General features: G+C 46.7%; 1 protein-coding gene across 1 annotated transcript in view; it reads right to left on the reverse strand.

Moving 5' to 3' along the window:
- The window catches only part of SLC38A8 (solute carrier family 38 member 8), a 279,534-nt gene that overhangs the window by 129,573 nt on the left and 133,680 nt on the right, over positions 1–16,281 (reverse strand). The gene's annotated exons all lie outside the window — the stretch shown is intronic.

Below are 16,281 nucleotides of genomic sequence, written 5' to 3' on the forward strand. Positions count from 1 at the left end.
CCCCGTGAGACTTTGGAGGGTACCCAGCAACCAGTCAGGGCAGGCAAACAGGCAGGAGAAAATTAATGTCTTGAGCAGTTTCCAGAACTACAGGTGGTCCAGCTCAAGTTTGAAAGGGGCAGGACGGCCAATTCAGAGGGAGGCACCTGCAGAGGAAAGAGATCTACCCCCTCACTCTCTGCTTGGAGAAGCGACTGACCCTCAAAGTTAGAGGTAGCTGAGCAAAGGGCTCTAGAAGGAAAGTATTTAGACAGAGTTGGATATAGTGTGTCCCCAGCCCCAGAAAGCTGTGTGGATGATGCAAAGGGTCTTGCACTTGATCCTTGCAGCCACCAGGAGCCAGTGCAAAGATTTCAGGGCCGGAGAGATGCGGTCCCTGGGCTTGAGGCCAAGGATAAGTCTCACGGTCCTATTCTGGATTAGCTTCAGGGGGCAAAGAGTAGAGTTAGGCAGATTGAGAAAGAGGCTGTTGTAGTAGTCCAACCTGGAGAGAACCAGAACTCGGCGAAGGTGAGAAAAGGTAGAATACCTCTCATGAGGGTCTTCTTGGCAATGTGTGTGATGTGAGGAGAGAGTTGAGTCGAAGGTCACCCAAAGGTTTCTTGCCTCCGGTGAGGGTAGAGGGTCCAAGGCGGGCGGACAGAGTGCAAAAGGGAAAGCTGTAGCAGGGGTCCCAATGTGAAGGATCTCCGTCTCACTGGCATTGAGGCAGAGATCGTTGGAGGTACACCATTCCTGGATCGCAGATGGTCAGGAATGAGCGAGGAAGGAGAGGAGACAGAGAGAAGCCTGAAAAAGAGCTGCGTATCATCCGCAGCACACTGAAACGTAGAACAGAAGGTAGAAATCAGGTGGGCCAAGTAGACATTGAAGAGCCAGGGAGAGAAAGGACCCAGGTTTGACCTGGAAGGGTTGTTTCAAGAAGATGGAGGTCAGCCACACCAGAGCCTGATCCGGCATACCCAGGTTCTGGCAGAGTCTATTAATCAGGATAGCGTTATTGACCATATCAAAAGCAGAGGAAAGGTCAATGAGGATGAGGACAGCAGGAGAGCTGGAGTCGAGGTTAGATAGCAGATCTTCACAGGTGTTCAGGAGAGCAGTTTCCGTGCCTCTGGCTGCTCAGAAGCCAGACTGATGGTCATGGAGGCAACCAAAAGATTCAGTATGGAGGGTTAGCTGTGAGATGGCCAGCTTTTCTAGGAGGTTGCCCAGGAAAGGAGTGAGAGAGCAGGCGAGGGGGTGCGCACAAGGCAGTTCTTGAGGAGGGGGGGGGGGGGAATCTAGTGGCGAAAGAGTGATTACCAAAATCAGCAAGGCTGGAGTGAGGGTAGTAATGTGGTCTTTGACTGTTCTGGAAGAGCAGAGGAGAACCTGTTTGGAAGACACTTTTAGATTGGACTTGTCTAGAAACATAATCAGGTGTTATCGGGGAGAGAGGGAGAGGGAGCCCAAGGGTGCCCGAGAGAGGAAGAGGAAAGTGAGGACAGGAAGTACTGGGTTTTAGTGATGAAATGAGATGCCAGAGCCGAGCAAAGAGCCTGGGAGGGAAAGGAGAGGTGAAGACTGCAGTAGGATTGGCCAGCTCCTTGCAGAGTTCGGCCATGTTGTTAGAGTCTGCTGAGACGCGTGCTTGGATATGAACCCTCTTCTTGGAGAAGACTAGAGTCTGCATTCCCTTTGGAGCAGGCGGCAGGCCAGTTTGTTAGAGGATGCACCCAAAGCCCTCCACTTCATCTCAGCAACCCTGCACTTGCATTTCACGGTGGCAAGGTTGGAGTCATACCAAGAGTTGCACTTGGAGGTAGTCTTCAGACGGATCCTCATGACAGGGGCAAGGATTTCCAAGGTGTTGGAGATAGAAAGATGCAGGTTAGAGAGGGCTTTGTCAGAGTGGGAGTCAACCGCAGGAGTAAGCGAGAAAGTGGAAGCAAAGGCAGCCACTGACACTTGCTTCATGGGCCAAATGACCAAGGAAGGTGGCAGTGCAGGGGTGGGCTTTTCCTGGGGGAGAAGAAGTTTCAGGTGGGAGGCGAGCAGAAAGTGGTCAGTCCAAAAGATGACTAGTGAGATGGTTAGAGAGGGGTGGGGATGTCTGATCAGATGAGAACATCCAAGGTGTGTCCAGCAGAGTGTGTAGAACCAGAGGGTAGAATTCAAAGGGAGAGTCGCAGAGGTTGTGGAAAAGGCCAGAGGAGGGATTTAAAGCATTTAGGTGGATGTTGAGGTCTCTGAGACGGAGAAGCTGAGAGGTAGAGGCAAGGAGAAATCCGCCCATTCTGAGAGGAAGAGGGTGACCTGACGAGGACTGTAGATGGTGGCCACAGTCGGGGAGAGGCCAGGAGAGATAGAGAGCCTGCAGACCAGGCATTCAAGACATCAGGTCAAGGTCTTTGAGGAAGTGGCAGATATGTTTAACAGCAGAGCTAGAGTAGGTAAGTGGAGCAGGCTGCCACATTTGAAAGACTTCCCGGGGTGGGGTACAGGAGTGAGGTAACCAGAAGTGGCAGAGGGACCAGTGACTGGGCAGAGGCAGTAGAGAGATGGCATAGGGGCCAGAGAGGAGGTAAAAAGGGTACCGGGAGAAGTGAGGAAGTTGATGAGACACAGGAGACGCCTATCAAGAAGGAGGAGATTGGGCTGAGAGCCCTGGACCATGATGGTACCACTAAGATAGACACTGGGGATGGCATTGGAGGAATGGAAGAAGGCCAAGAGGCCCTCCCATCCAGTGCCTCCATTAATGGGAGAGTAGGAGAAAGAGAAGAGAGTCCATATGAGGGGTCAATAGGTTTGGAGAGGGAATGACGAACAGGATGTCAGTGAGAGTCTGTCTGGAGGAAGAGCTAATGTGGGCATCAGCGATAGGAAGGCCTGGGTTGGAGACCAGGATATCCCTCTGGAACTTTTTCCTTCCAGACTAAGTGAGAGGGATGGGAACTAGAGTAGCAGTTAGAGAAGATGGGAGAAATCGAGAGCACCATAGAGAGTGCAAGGAGGAAAGAGGAGAAAGAGTAGCAAAACAGCGCTGTGCAATGCAGGATGCACAGAAGGCGGGGGGAAAATAATAATCACAGTAGGGGGGCAGAACAGAAGCACAAGCAGGTACCACCACAAGGGGAACACAAGGACGAAGCGGGGACCAAGAACAATTGGGTGCGGGAGGGGGTCACAACAGATCAACCCGGGTAGGAGGAGGGGGAACCAGTGAACACAGCAGTAACCAACATGAACCAGCAGTAGAAGTGGGAACATAGAGAGTGGGAGAGACATCAGTTGAACAGAAACCGTGATAAACAGCGCCCAACAGTTTAGTGGAAACCTAGAGGAGGAAACGGGCCTAGAAAGCACGCAGTAACCAACAGTAGAGTGGAACCTAGAGGGGGAGAACGGACCTAAAAAGCACAACAGAGTTAACAGTGTGGAGGCACACAGCCTGGCAACTGTTGGTTTTAAGCTAAATTGGGTCTCCTAGGGCAGAAGTAGGAACTACATAGCTCCCAGCAATTTAGAACCCTGCACATCTATGCTTCACATGCACCCAGATGCGAGTAAATCATGCACACACTAGCTCCGCCCAGGTGGTACTGAACTCACATTGCCAATCAATACTGTTACTGGTCCTGTTTGTTAACTGTTAACAGAACATGCACTGGCCATGCCTTTGCTGTACTTTTATTTTAGCCAAGCATGTCCATGTCGTACTGTTTTGCGTTTTAAGTTTGCATTTACCTGATCGATGCCGCCTAAACAGGTTTGTGAGATAGGCCTGCACTTGCGTATCACATATCCATTTTAAGCTTAAAGTGGCCGTGCGTCTGCTGTATTTGTGAAAAAATAAACGGGGCATGCGTCCCCCGCTTAGGGGGAAAGCTTCGGCAATCTCCATCGATGCAGTATTTGTGAGGGACGCGCCAAAGCGATACCTGTTTGAATTGCGAGAGATGTCCGCACTAGCATGTCCATTGAGGGAGGGAACTTAAGACTGGTACAGCAGGGATGGGACAAGTGCCATTTGTCAGCGCCCTATACATATGCTGCATCTCTTCCTGTCCGATGTGTAGGGGAGTGGCAGAGGTTGTGCTAACCAACCCAGGTAGGTCAGATTCCGGTTTAGTTTGTAAGCAAAGGCTGTATACTCTTGCTCTAATATGTGCACTTTGACAAAAACGGAGCTAGGATCAATATATAGGGAGCAGGGACCTCATGTGGGGGAGAGGGGGTCACCGCTGCAACCCCTGCTGTCTAGCTTGCTACCTCGGAGAAACACAAAAAAAAAAATAAAGTTAACTGCCTGCAACCAGTAGCCAGTGGGCATGGTCCATTGGGCAGGGGAACATGTATATCATATTATAGTGTTATAACCATATGTTTCTTAATGTACTGAGCAACAATGCTATGACACGCCACTGCCTGTTTTGTCAAGGCGTGAAAGGTTCTGTGCCACTATTTCCTCTGAAGTACCTTGTAGGCAGGGTCAAATTACATCAATTCCTGGGAGGTAAAGGGGTATGTGATGTCACTTTCGCTATCCCTGGCATTTAGGTGAAATGACGTCCCTGATAGGGAGCTGGGGAGTACTCTAGAGAGAGTTAAATGAAGTTGATGGAGGAAACAAAAGGCCTTTTTCCTGCGCAGCAAATATCCTTGCACTGGCCTTTTGGGGGCTCCGTTTTGTCGTGGTGGAGGACAATCGGAAAAGACTAATAAACCAGTACAATTAAACAAGTACAATCTCCTCTCCTGCAGTGGCTTGGCATATGCTACCCCTGGAATCTGATTGGCTACCCCATGTGCCACCCCATTATCCTGAACTATGATCATTGTGTGTGCATGCTGGTACTTCATGCCACCCCTGCATAAGTCGGTGCCCCATTTAGCCCACCCCAGCCAAAGTCTGGACACGCCACTGCTGTCCTGCGTGCGTAACGTGCTGCCTACATGGCTGAAAGCATGGGCCAAGAATTTCATATAAACTCAGCCTTTCATCCTTCCGAGTGGGGAAATAAGCAGCGCTCAGATACCGGAGGGTTTGTAGCGCTATATAAATGCCCAAACAAACATGAACACCCACTCCACAGCACTAGCAATCAAACTTTAACACTCCAAGTATTAGATGGGGTAATATAATAGTTGCTAGAACCAGTTTACCACAGGTTGCCACAGAAATGCCTTTTATACACCTGCGAGTACCCCTAGAATACCAATTACTGTACTGGCTTCTCCAAACTGTGCTGCTCCTCTGTAAAGCATTCACTCCTGCTCCTCCTACTCACCTCTCCCTACACTTTCTCCAATCACGCTAAAACCTATCCCTATTATGAAACTCACTCGAAACTCCCACTACTCCATCTCTCTTCCAACTCCTTCCAACAAAAAAAGCAGACGAGCTAACCATACTTCCTCTAACACCTTGCCTCTCGTCCTCAGACTCACTACTATACTCTTCCTTACGTCATCAACTGAGCATTGCACTCTGGAACGCTCAGTCTGTTTGCAACAAAATTAATGTACTTCATCGTCTAGTTTCACTCCAGCTCTCTTCCTGTAGCCCTTCTTGCCATCACTGAAACCTGGTTTTATCCATCCAACGCCGACACTCTGGCGGTCCCACATGACTCCAAATTACCCTTCATTCACTCTCCTCGACTGAGAGGTGGAGCATTGGACACCTACTCTCTTGCCGCAACAACGCCTCGCAAATCTCTAATTTCACGTCCTCTCCTACCTCTTATGAATTCACCAGCTCTACTATTGCTCTTCTTTACTCAGTTCACATCTCCATCTATAGCCCTCTGGTCCCACTGGCCCATTGTTCGATAATCTCGGGCAACTCCTTGATTCGCTTTACACTAAACATCACCTCATTCTCTTTGGTGACTTTAACCTTCCCTCGCCAACCAATTCTCAGACATCTGAACTTTTAGTGACCACATTCTTCACTCTTTCCATAAGCTACGTACCCACCCACACAGGAAGTAACTCGTTGGATCACTTATTCACCTCCACCTCTTTCTCAGCCACTAATACTACTGCCACACCATCCATATCTGAACACTCAATTTATTTCCACCACGATCTCCTTTCCACCTCCTGACCTTTCCTCATCACTTGCTTCACCCATTACTAAATGAAAATGTAAACCTTCCGCTCCTTTCCACACCACTTGCTTCACCCATTACTAAAAGGAAATGTAAACCTTCCGCTCCTTTCCACCTTCTGACCTTTCCTCACCACTTGCTTCACCCATTAATAAAAGGAAATTTAAACCTTCTGCCATTCCCCCACTTTCTCTCTGACCTAAAGTTCAGAGTATATTTTCAGGTTAGCAAATCAAAGAGCCAGGTTTCTAGCAATTTCCTGAAGGTCAGATGCTCTTCTGCTGTGCATATTTCCTTCGGAGTGAGTTCCACACTTTTGTTGAGCTGTATGAGATGGCTGATCCACCATATTTAATTTTTAATATTGTTTGGGTTTAAGATTTAAGCAATTGCTGGATCTCAGTGTTTGTTTCAGTCTAGCATTGGACATTTCCTCTTGTAGAAATTATGCTACATGGTCATCGATGGCACTGTGGGTTATGCAGTGTGTTTTGAAATAAATTCTTTGATTGATAGCCAGTGTAGTCCTCTTAGCGCTGTTGTGCTGTGTTAGAGAATCCACGGAGTATCCTTGCTGCTGCTTCTGGATCAGTTGCAGTTTTTTGGTAGCCAGGCATTCTGAGGTAGATGAGCTTGGCATACTCTATGCTTGACATGACAAGGGAAATGATGGAAAATATTCTGTGAGAAGATAAGAAAGTAGTATTCATGTTTCTGTAAATGGAAGAAGCATTTCTTCACTATCGAGTTGACTTTTGGTTCTAGTGTTCGGTTGCTGGACATTAACAATCAAGCTTTTACTATTTTGGAAGCTTCCAGTCTGTTTCTCATTTCAGGAGGTCATGGTATGTGCTGTTGAGCGGGGGGGGGCGCTTGATCATAATTTCAGTTTTGTCCAGGTCGAGTTTAAAGCTGTTGCTATCCATCCATTTGTGGGAGGCAGTTGGTAAGGGGTTGGTCCATTTCTCCGCAGGTCTTGATTTTGTCAATTATTTGCATGTTTGCTACATAGTTGAAGCAGAAGAGTCCATATTGTTTGATGAATTTCATGAGTGGGGTTATGAGTGGGGTAATGTAAAATGTTGGGGTAGTGGCATGAGCCTCGTGGGACACCGCAGGTTAGTGTGGGGGGTGCTGAACTGAAGGGAGGTAGCAGATGTCGGTCCTTAGGTTAGGAAGGATTTTATTCATAGTAGATCAGGGTTTCTGATCTCCATTTCTTTGATTCTTTTAATGAGTATTGCATGGTTGGCTGCTTCAAAGGCTGCCGATATATCTAGCAGTATTAGTGCTGTAGTGATTTTGGCTCAGTTAAGTGCATTGGGTGGCCCATTTTTAGGTGCAGCATTCCTCTCAAAATGTATGAAGCCGACATGAGCCTAGTCGAGTAGTTTTCTACAGGTGCCAAGATGTTCCCCATGCATGTATGTTTCTAGGAGTAGGGAGTTGTTTGAAACAGGCCTATAATTGGTGGGTCTGTATGCACTGTTCTTTAAGTGGCACTTTAAAAACTCCCCAGTACGGTTCCTGCTGCCAGCAAGTGGTTCATGAGGTTGTGGAAATATTCTGCAGGTGTCTTTGTGGAGGATGTTCCTGGTGGGCAAGGTCTACTGGGGATCTAGCTTTGTAGTTTTGTTTCACTCGTTTAATGAAGTCTTTTGATATTGGTGTTAAGAAGTGGTCTTCTGAACTTGGGGAGTAGGCATAACTGTTGCTTGTGTCCTTGGGCATAGTGTTGATGACTTTTTGGAGGTTTGACTGTTTAAGTGGTTTGCAAGATCATCTGATCTGTTTCGGAGAGGCAGTCAGTGACATCCTGCAAGCTGTTGGGTTTCTGATTGCATCAATTATGCTGAACATCTCTTTCTGGGTGTTGCTCGCTTTGGAGATCCGGTCAATATAGGGTAGGTTTTTTTGTTGCTTTCAGCTTTATCAAGTTATCGGTTTCTGGTATGAGATTTTGTCCCATTAGTTGTAGTCTTTTCTCTGTGCTGGTTCCAGGTTCCCCATTTGTTTTCTTCAAGCTCGGAGGTCGAGTGTCAACCATTCTGCCTGCACCTTTCTTTGTGAGGTGAACGATTTCTTCGGGCAACAGTATCTATGTCTTCTGTGATCCATTCTTTCATCTTTTGGAGGTGGAGCGGTGTCCAGGAGGGTGTTTGTCGATCACACCTAACTGGAATCCATAAAACCATCAGTGTTGTGAGATTTCCCGTTTCTTTTCTGAATTAGAATTATATTTAGCTAGGGGGGTCTGTATTCGTGCTGGAGTGTGGCTCGTGAAAGGTAACATAAGTTGGTTACTCCATAGAATGGGTTCTGGGGTGCAGTTGTGATTAGAATTTCTTTAAGAAAATTGTATTCAGTGTTTGCCCAGCTGAGTGGGTCGCTCATGGTTTAACGATATCAAGTCAATGATTTGGTAGATTGTGCTTTTGTCTTCAAGCCAGATCTTGAAAACTCCCATTATAAATCAGGTGGTTATGGCATCTACTGTGAAAGATAAACTGTATGTGGCCAGTCTGTAGAAGAGTATGAATGAAAGTTTGGTTGGTGGCCCAGAGCTAAGTGAAAGAAGAGTAAGTCATAATTTGGGTATTTAAAGGAGAGCACTATTCTGACTTTTATGGGGTCTTTAAACGAAACAGCAAAGCCTCCTCTTTTCCTTTTCTTGATGGTTTGCCCAAGTTTGAAGTTTTTCAGAAGGGATACGTGTGAAACGAACATGTAGTGAATGTTTTCCGGGATGAGTTTGTCCTTTGGGGGGTTGTGTCAGTAAATTGATACAAGATGGGTTTTTGTTTTCCTCATGATTCTCCGGTAGGCTTTGATGTGCGAGTTAGGGAGTGGGCTCATAGTTTCCATTTCTTCATTCAGTAGGCCATGCGTCGGGTTGGGGTTGTCTTCAGGTGTATGCAAGGGTTTGCACTGTTGAATCCGGTCCTCTTGCCAGTTTTTGATGATTAACAGTGTGTTCTAGCTGGTTCAATTCCATTTCTTTGATCCTTGTTAAGCCTGTCCGTGGTAATTGCTTCTCTCGCTGTGGTTAGTATAGAAAGGAAATGGATACAGTGGCAGTGGGCATGTTGCCATGCGTGTGGTCACTCAGCTACAATATCCGTATAACAGTGTGAAACTACTGCTTTAGGATCACCCCTGGAAATAGCTGCTGCACACCCAGTACTGTGCAAGGGTGCAGACATAGATGCAGGACACAAATGTGGCATGGCTTGTTAGAATAAACATTTATTGAACTGAAAATAAGGAAAAATACCCTACCTGTCCCTATAACTAAGAGGAGTTTCCCTGCATCAAATAAAACTAAAGATGTCAGAATGTCCGTCAAAAGTGAATAGTCCACTGTCCTATGTCCCAAACCTATTTCCGTATCTTACACGTCAACAGAAACATACCTAGATGGAACGACTCACACCTTCTGGATTTTTCAGGCAGTTCACATAATGGTGGGGGTGAGGGGATATCCTCCCCCCCCCCAACCATCACTAGGCTTTAATGTGTTGTGCCCAGTGGTCGGGGAGGAGTTCTCTTTCTCTCCACCAGCCCTCAGATTTCAGATTCATTCAAGTTCCAAAACAATATGAGGAAGGCTTCTCCCTTCCCCATGCCTCTCTCAAGCTCTTTTCCAATAGCTTTATTTATCAACGTCTTCTGCCAAAGGACACATCTCCCTTGCTCTGGTCTTCTCGTAACTTGTGTCAAGGGGTTTCTTCGCCTGGACTTCACGTGTCATGGGGATCTCGGACCCTGGCCTTCGGCTAGTTGTGTGGGTCCAAGACCCATTTCCGAGCTCTGTAAGGTGGATTTCTTAAGCCCGTTTCACCAACCTGCCAGGCATTAGCTCGTAGGTATAACGCTTGGTTTCTCAATGTTCGGGTCTCCGCCGCCTCTTTCAGCTTTGTAATGTCTCTTGCCTCTCTTGGAGTCTCTTTGATGTGCTCCTTCAATCCCCGACTTTTCAAATGGTCTCTTCGTCCCCCCCCCTCCCCCCCAACCACAGCCACTGGGGATTCCCTGTACTTTCCCAGTCCCCCTTAACGTACCTGAGGGTTCCGGTCCCTGGCAATACAGTTAAGCTTCTGCGGCTTCAGCTCTCACGGTCGTCCTTCGGCAACTCCACCACACTGGTTTCTCAACACGTGTCAGGTCTAGCCTGGACCACTCAGCTGGCCTGGTTCCTGCCACTGTTTCACCAGTTAGGTCATGGCTCTCCTCCACCTTCTCGATCCACCCCCCCCCCCCCCCCCGACTTCTTGTTCCAGGAGTTTGGGTCTGCCGCTCTTCCTCTCAGCGTTGCTCCACTCCCCCAGCATGCCGCTGCTCTGGGACAGGACTGACTTCAAGGAGAGTCCATCAGTTTATGTTGGATTGTCTTTCTAGCTTCCAATAGCTAGTATGTTCATATGGTTTCAGGGTAGGGCTCTTCATTACCCTGCTCTTTCTCGTGGCAGTACTTTTGGAATTAACCATATCCACAGTGCCCCCACTCTTCCTCGTCACAGTATTATCTGCCTGATGTGCATAATTGTTTTGGATAAGTAAATACGTAGGAGAGGCTGGGGTGTCGGAGGTTCATTTGTATGGTTGGATGACTGCATTCTCCCTGGACAGACCCCACTTCTCCCACAGAGGGGGACCCCACCTGTGGGATCCTCCCACAGAGCGCCACCCCCGGATGGGGGAAGGGAGGGGTGGGGGACTATCCGGTAAAAACCTCACCTCCCCGATCCCATGAGATGGGCCCCTCTTCCAGGGATCAGCAACGACATCCAGTGATTCGTTACAAGCAGCATTGCTGCTCATTTCCTGTGCCAAAAAGTATGAAATCCTACTGTTCAATTCTTTCAATTTAAACTAATAGAAAGTTCTTTGCTGAACCCAGCTGTGCTACTTGCCACTCCCCATGACTGTGCAATATGAAACAAAACCCCATGACCGATTTTCTTTTAACTCCATGGAATCATCAGACTGACATTCCTTTAGATAATCCAGATCTGATCATTTGTAGATAGGTTGGCTTACCGAGACCAATATGGCCAACTAGTGGCAGGGTATGCCATATGTGCTGCCGGAGTGGTAGAAAGTGGTAAACTACCCAATGTTCCCTTGGAATAGGTGGCCGAGTTTGTGGCACTCAAGGGCTTGCACCCTGACAGAACAGCAATATAAACATATACAGATTCAAGGTACACCTTTGGAGTGTTCAACAGTTTCAGACAGTTATGGCGTCAGGGGGCATCTCTGACTTAATCAGCGCGCACCCCCCAACTCCCATTAAGTATCATCAATACTAAGCAATTCTGGATTCCATTATGCCCCCCTTAAACAATCATCAATAATCAAATGCATAGCACAGCCATTGGATAGACACATTAGCTGCAGCAATGATTTTACGTACCCCACTGCAAAACTGGCTGAGGTTGCCGACACTCAGGATATATACATTCTTCCAGTAAGGGCAATACCATAGCCAACGGACCCCCACTCTTAAGAAGAGTTAGCTTTAATACAGGCTAGTGCCCCCTCATTTGAAAAAGGCTACTGGATACACAAAGGTTGCAGACTACAGAAGCATTCTCTGGGGAGAGATTAACAAGGACGCTTTCTTGCCCCAAAAATAGTACTCCCTTCTAGTCAGACAGATTACTTTAGGAGGTTTGTTGCATGTCAAAATGAAAGGTTATGGCTGCGAGGTTTAGAATTAATCTTAACCTCTGGCATTGCTCTGGGCAACCTTGCAGCCCATTGTGCCTTGCCTGCAAAGCCATAAAAATAAAAAAGGAGTGGGGGGGGGGGGGGGGGGGACCATATGCAAATCAGGCCTGCTCTGCTCCATAAAGGGTAGTTCATCGTGAATTGCTTGATCACATCCGTTCTGCATGAGACCACACTCCTCCCCAGACACGTTTCGACCTCATGGGATGTCAATAAGGGATAGATTGGGTCTCTATGCCCAGCATGCATGGGACCCATTCTGGACATACCCATCCCACTTGGGCAGAATACACAAAACAAAAGAGGTGATGGCCAATCAATGAGCAGATCCGACCACCTTCCGGTCTCTTTGTTAACCTGCAGGTACATTTCCTAAAACTGCCACATTGAAATAATATGTAATGCATCTTGGTAGTTATGGATGTCTTCTCTGGTTGGGTGGAAACATACCCATGTAGAAGGACAGATGCAATAACAGTGGTTAAGGCTCTTGTAGGGGAATTTGCGCACAGATTTGGCATACCTATAAGCAGTGGCCATGGTAATGAGAGGAATCTAATGGAGTCATCACTGATCTCGGAAGGCACCTCCTCCCACGTGGCCAGGGGACAGCAGCTGCTACCCGATCCTGACCGCGGGGGCAACTATATGATGCTGGATCACATGGGAAATGACGGCCTCTGGCGAGATGTCATGGCTTTACTGGATGAGACATGGTATCCCCCCATTTGCCCTTGAAGCTAATCCTCTCATACCAAACGCCCTCATGGGCCATTGCCATACGTTTACACCTCCCCCCTAGGGAGAAGAGAGAAAACCTTTCCCCAAAGCATATAGAACAAATTTCCATCCCTGGTTTAACTACAAGACCCCCTTTTCCTGTTCCAATAATCCATCATACAGAACAGATTTACCCTTCAAAACTTTTGAAAGTTATTTTCCAAAGCGGTTTACATCAAACGTCAACAATGGAGTCCTTTTCCCAGAATCACCCGAATAATGGGACGAGGAAGAGGGAAACATCAGAGCAGAGCAAAAGAGGCAACAAACCCAGCGAGCACTCTAGTTTTCTGAAAACCTGTGCGACCTAAAACCAGAGGCAAAGTGTTAGTGGTTGCTGTTGTTGAGGGGAGAATGTCTCAACTCTCTGCAAAGCTTGAGAAGCTTGGTAGCAATAACCAGTGAAGTGCAGCCGGGTGGTTCACCATCCATCGAGAAAGGACATACTGCAGGAACGGGACATGCTGAAGAAACACCAGGAGCTGGTGAAAGACTTTTGGGCATTTGCTGACAATAGTGCTTTTCCTACCTGAACCGAAGCAGGCATGCTGATGCAAAGCCATGGAAGACAACAGAATGAAGAGAAAGCAGTCACAAGAGGAAATCAGACACCTTTGCTGCCAGACCATGAACAAGCCTGAGAACGGCAACAAGAGCCAGCGAGTTAATGCAAGGATAGTGGGGACCCTGTGGTGTATCGGTGACTGCACCAAACACCGATAGTAATTAGAGCAGCAGAAGGAAAGCAGAGCCCAATTGTGAACAATGCAAGTGTATTGCACACAAGATCACCATCAGTATGTGAAGGTATGGAATGCAAATACAGTGGGAACCCAAACTGAATGCTATATCAAGAAGATATATTAAGCAACAGGGGATGCACAATTGGGGGAGTAGAGAAACTGTAAATATAAAAAAGCCCTGGCAGGAGAGTACGCCAGGTCATTGCAAGTGCATTAATATAAGAGGTTGTGGCAGGAGAGTCTGCCAGGCCATTGCAAGTGCATGAATATAAGAAGCCTTGGCAGGAAAGTATGCCAGGCAAGTATAAGTGAGTGAACACAAGTAGTCCTGGCAGGAGAGTATACCGGGACATTACAAGTGTGTGAATACAAAAAGCCCTGGCAGGAGAGTATACCAGGCAATCTCAAATATATGAATGTAAAAAGGCTTGGTAGAAGAGCATGCCAGGCAATTGCAAGTGTGTGAATACCAGAGGTCCCGAGAAGAAATTTCAGGACTGTGTTGATTAAAAGACAAGGAATAATTTCCTGGAAGGAAGGAATCCGAGGAATCCCGAAGGACAATTATAAGGACAATCAACGTTGTATGTGACAGGGCTGTTGTGGGCCAAGAACGACAAAAGGAACTGTTCTAAAGAATCATTTGCATTTAAGAGGAGATCCAGGGGAAGAGGACCATCCTCTGAAACGAGGGCCTTCCTTTTTGACAACTTTTCGTTATTGATGAAAGTCCAGGGGAAGGAATCCCCCTCTGCAATAAAGACTTTGTCCTTGTGGGTTGGAACTACTTATTCTTCCTTTATGACCTTTTTTCAAGCACCTAAGGTTGAAGACATTTCCCTTTTCATATAGTTTAGTGCATAGTGTGAGGGTCAGAATAGAACTTATTTTTCACACAAGGACAGTTTCAATTTTGACTTCCTGCCACAGACCGAGCCTTCATTTTGGTTTTAGGTAGGGAAACTCCTCTTAGAGCTGGTTCAAAGAGTGCCTTTCCCAACCCTGTTATTCTCAATAAAAGTCTTGAACCAAAAACATAGTTAACTAGTGTGGAGTTTTATTCCAGATTCCTCACAGCACCCATTTCACCATCCAGACATGGAACTGGAAAAAAAAATATCTCATGTGGTAACCACTGCCGATATTCAATCCAGGCCCTGGTACAAATGCCACTACCATGTCCATTGGCAGGGAGGAATCTGTGGATTTACAAGGAACTGGATTCTTCCTAAACCAGCTGAGAAAACCGGGATAAATCCCTTACCCATAGAAATCTCTCCCAAACTGGATCACAAAAGCAACACCCAAACCTTGGCTGTGGAACGGACTAGCTTTAACTCCAGCCCCAATTACTGAGACGCTGCTACAAACTTGCCTGAACCAACATCTTTCTAATCTGATGTCCTATTGTTCTCCATTTTACAATAGGGAATTGGGAGATCGAATAGAAAATTGATTGGCTTCACAATGGAAAGCTACTCAGTGGTGTCAAACTTCACAAAGCAACTTTTCAATGAAGAAGCAACAGGCAGAGAAGTAGATATTCAACATCGAGAATTACACTGTTGAATTGTTTATTTTCTAATCATCAAGTTCTAGAAACAAACCTGTTCGCTAATATAGGATATGGTTTCTCAAGCATTTGAAATCAGAGTTCTACAACGCCACAAAGATTGGTTCACACACTGTGGTATGATACGATATGTGAAATAGATCGGTTTGGGTTCAGATATGTAATTGATAGTGCCTCTAGGCACTATAACGTTTCTTCTGCCTTTCAAGTCACAACTCAATTTCAAAACTTCTCAGATGGAGCAGTTATATGGTTGTAGCAGCCAACATAATTCAATAGGAGGGGTACGAGGGAAGGGTTTGGAATGTGCTAATACAGTACTTGTAGCTTGGAATGTTTGTGAAGGGCAAGGTTTAAATGATCAATTAGGTGGAATAGAATGAGCTAGAGGGCTTATCACTGGGGCACAGCTAACCAATACAGATACTTATGCTGGTGAATTACACTTAATTGTGAGCACTGTCGGAGATGACTGACCCAGCTGATCAAAGGAGTTCGGTCAGCAGATAAATGCTACCACTGGAAATTGCCTGTGCAGAAGTGCAAGACTTACTAAACAAGTAACTACTATGCATCAGAGAAGATGTGTTGCACAACTGTTGGCTAAGAATCCCTAGCAATACTTATTTTGAAATGACATTGCCCTGCCCCTTTGATGTCACATCGCCCAGATCCTCTAGTCTTGTTTTGCTGATTTATCAGGTCCCCATTTCTTTGTCATTGGCAATGCTTGATTGGACTACTGGACTCCTTCATGTAACAAGCAAAATGAGAGAGGCCTGCAAGTCTCGGAACAGCCGCAGTTACTGGGGCAAGTTCAACGGCCTCTGTACAGACAAAAAACCTGGTTTGAAAAGAATACAGTATTCATCTCTACAGGCAGTTATGAGAGGATTGGAGGTCAAAGGCCCCTCTGATGAATAAGTAAGGCTAGGAAATGTAATGGAGGGTGGACTTCATCCCCTTGCTCTAGTATCGACTTGATTGGAAAAGCATCACCATACTTCATGTCCAGTAATGACAGTGTGGACTGACTGTTTTTATAAATGGGTAATTGTTTTGGCAGGAGGCTGGAGAAGTGTCCCGAAAGGCCCAACATTACCTAGTCAGGCGACCAATGACCTACAAAAAGATAAGGGTTCTGGAGGGCAGTTCAGGTCAATTAGGTGGGGTCACGTTAGATGCAGGCTGCGGTTTTCCTCAACTTGCAAGCCAATTAATTAACTGCCTTGGTTTACCATCCCCCAAAATTGATGCACAAGCCTGGTTTCTCGAACAGAGGGGACCCAGATACTAAAACCTTGGGCTTGTCCCTATAGACCTTTAGTTGAGCAACCCGCTGTTAGATAAA

Source organism: Ambystoma mexicanum, chromosome 1p, assembly GCF_040938575.1.
Source record: "Ambystoma mexicanum isolate Mex_15411 chromosome 1p, UKY_AmexF1_1, whole genome shotgun sequence".
In the NCBI taxonomy this organism is placed as follows: domain Eukaryota; kingdom Metazoa; phylum Chordata; class Amphibia; order Caudata; family Ambystomatidae; genus Ambystoma; species Ambystoma mexicanum.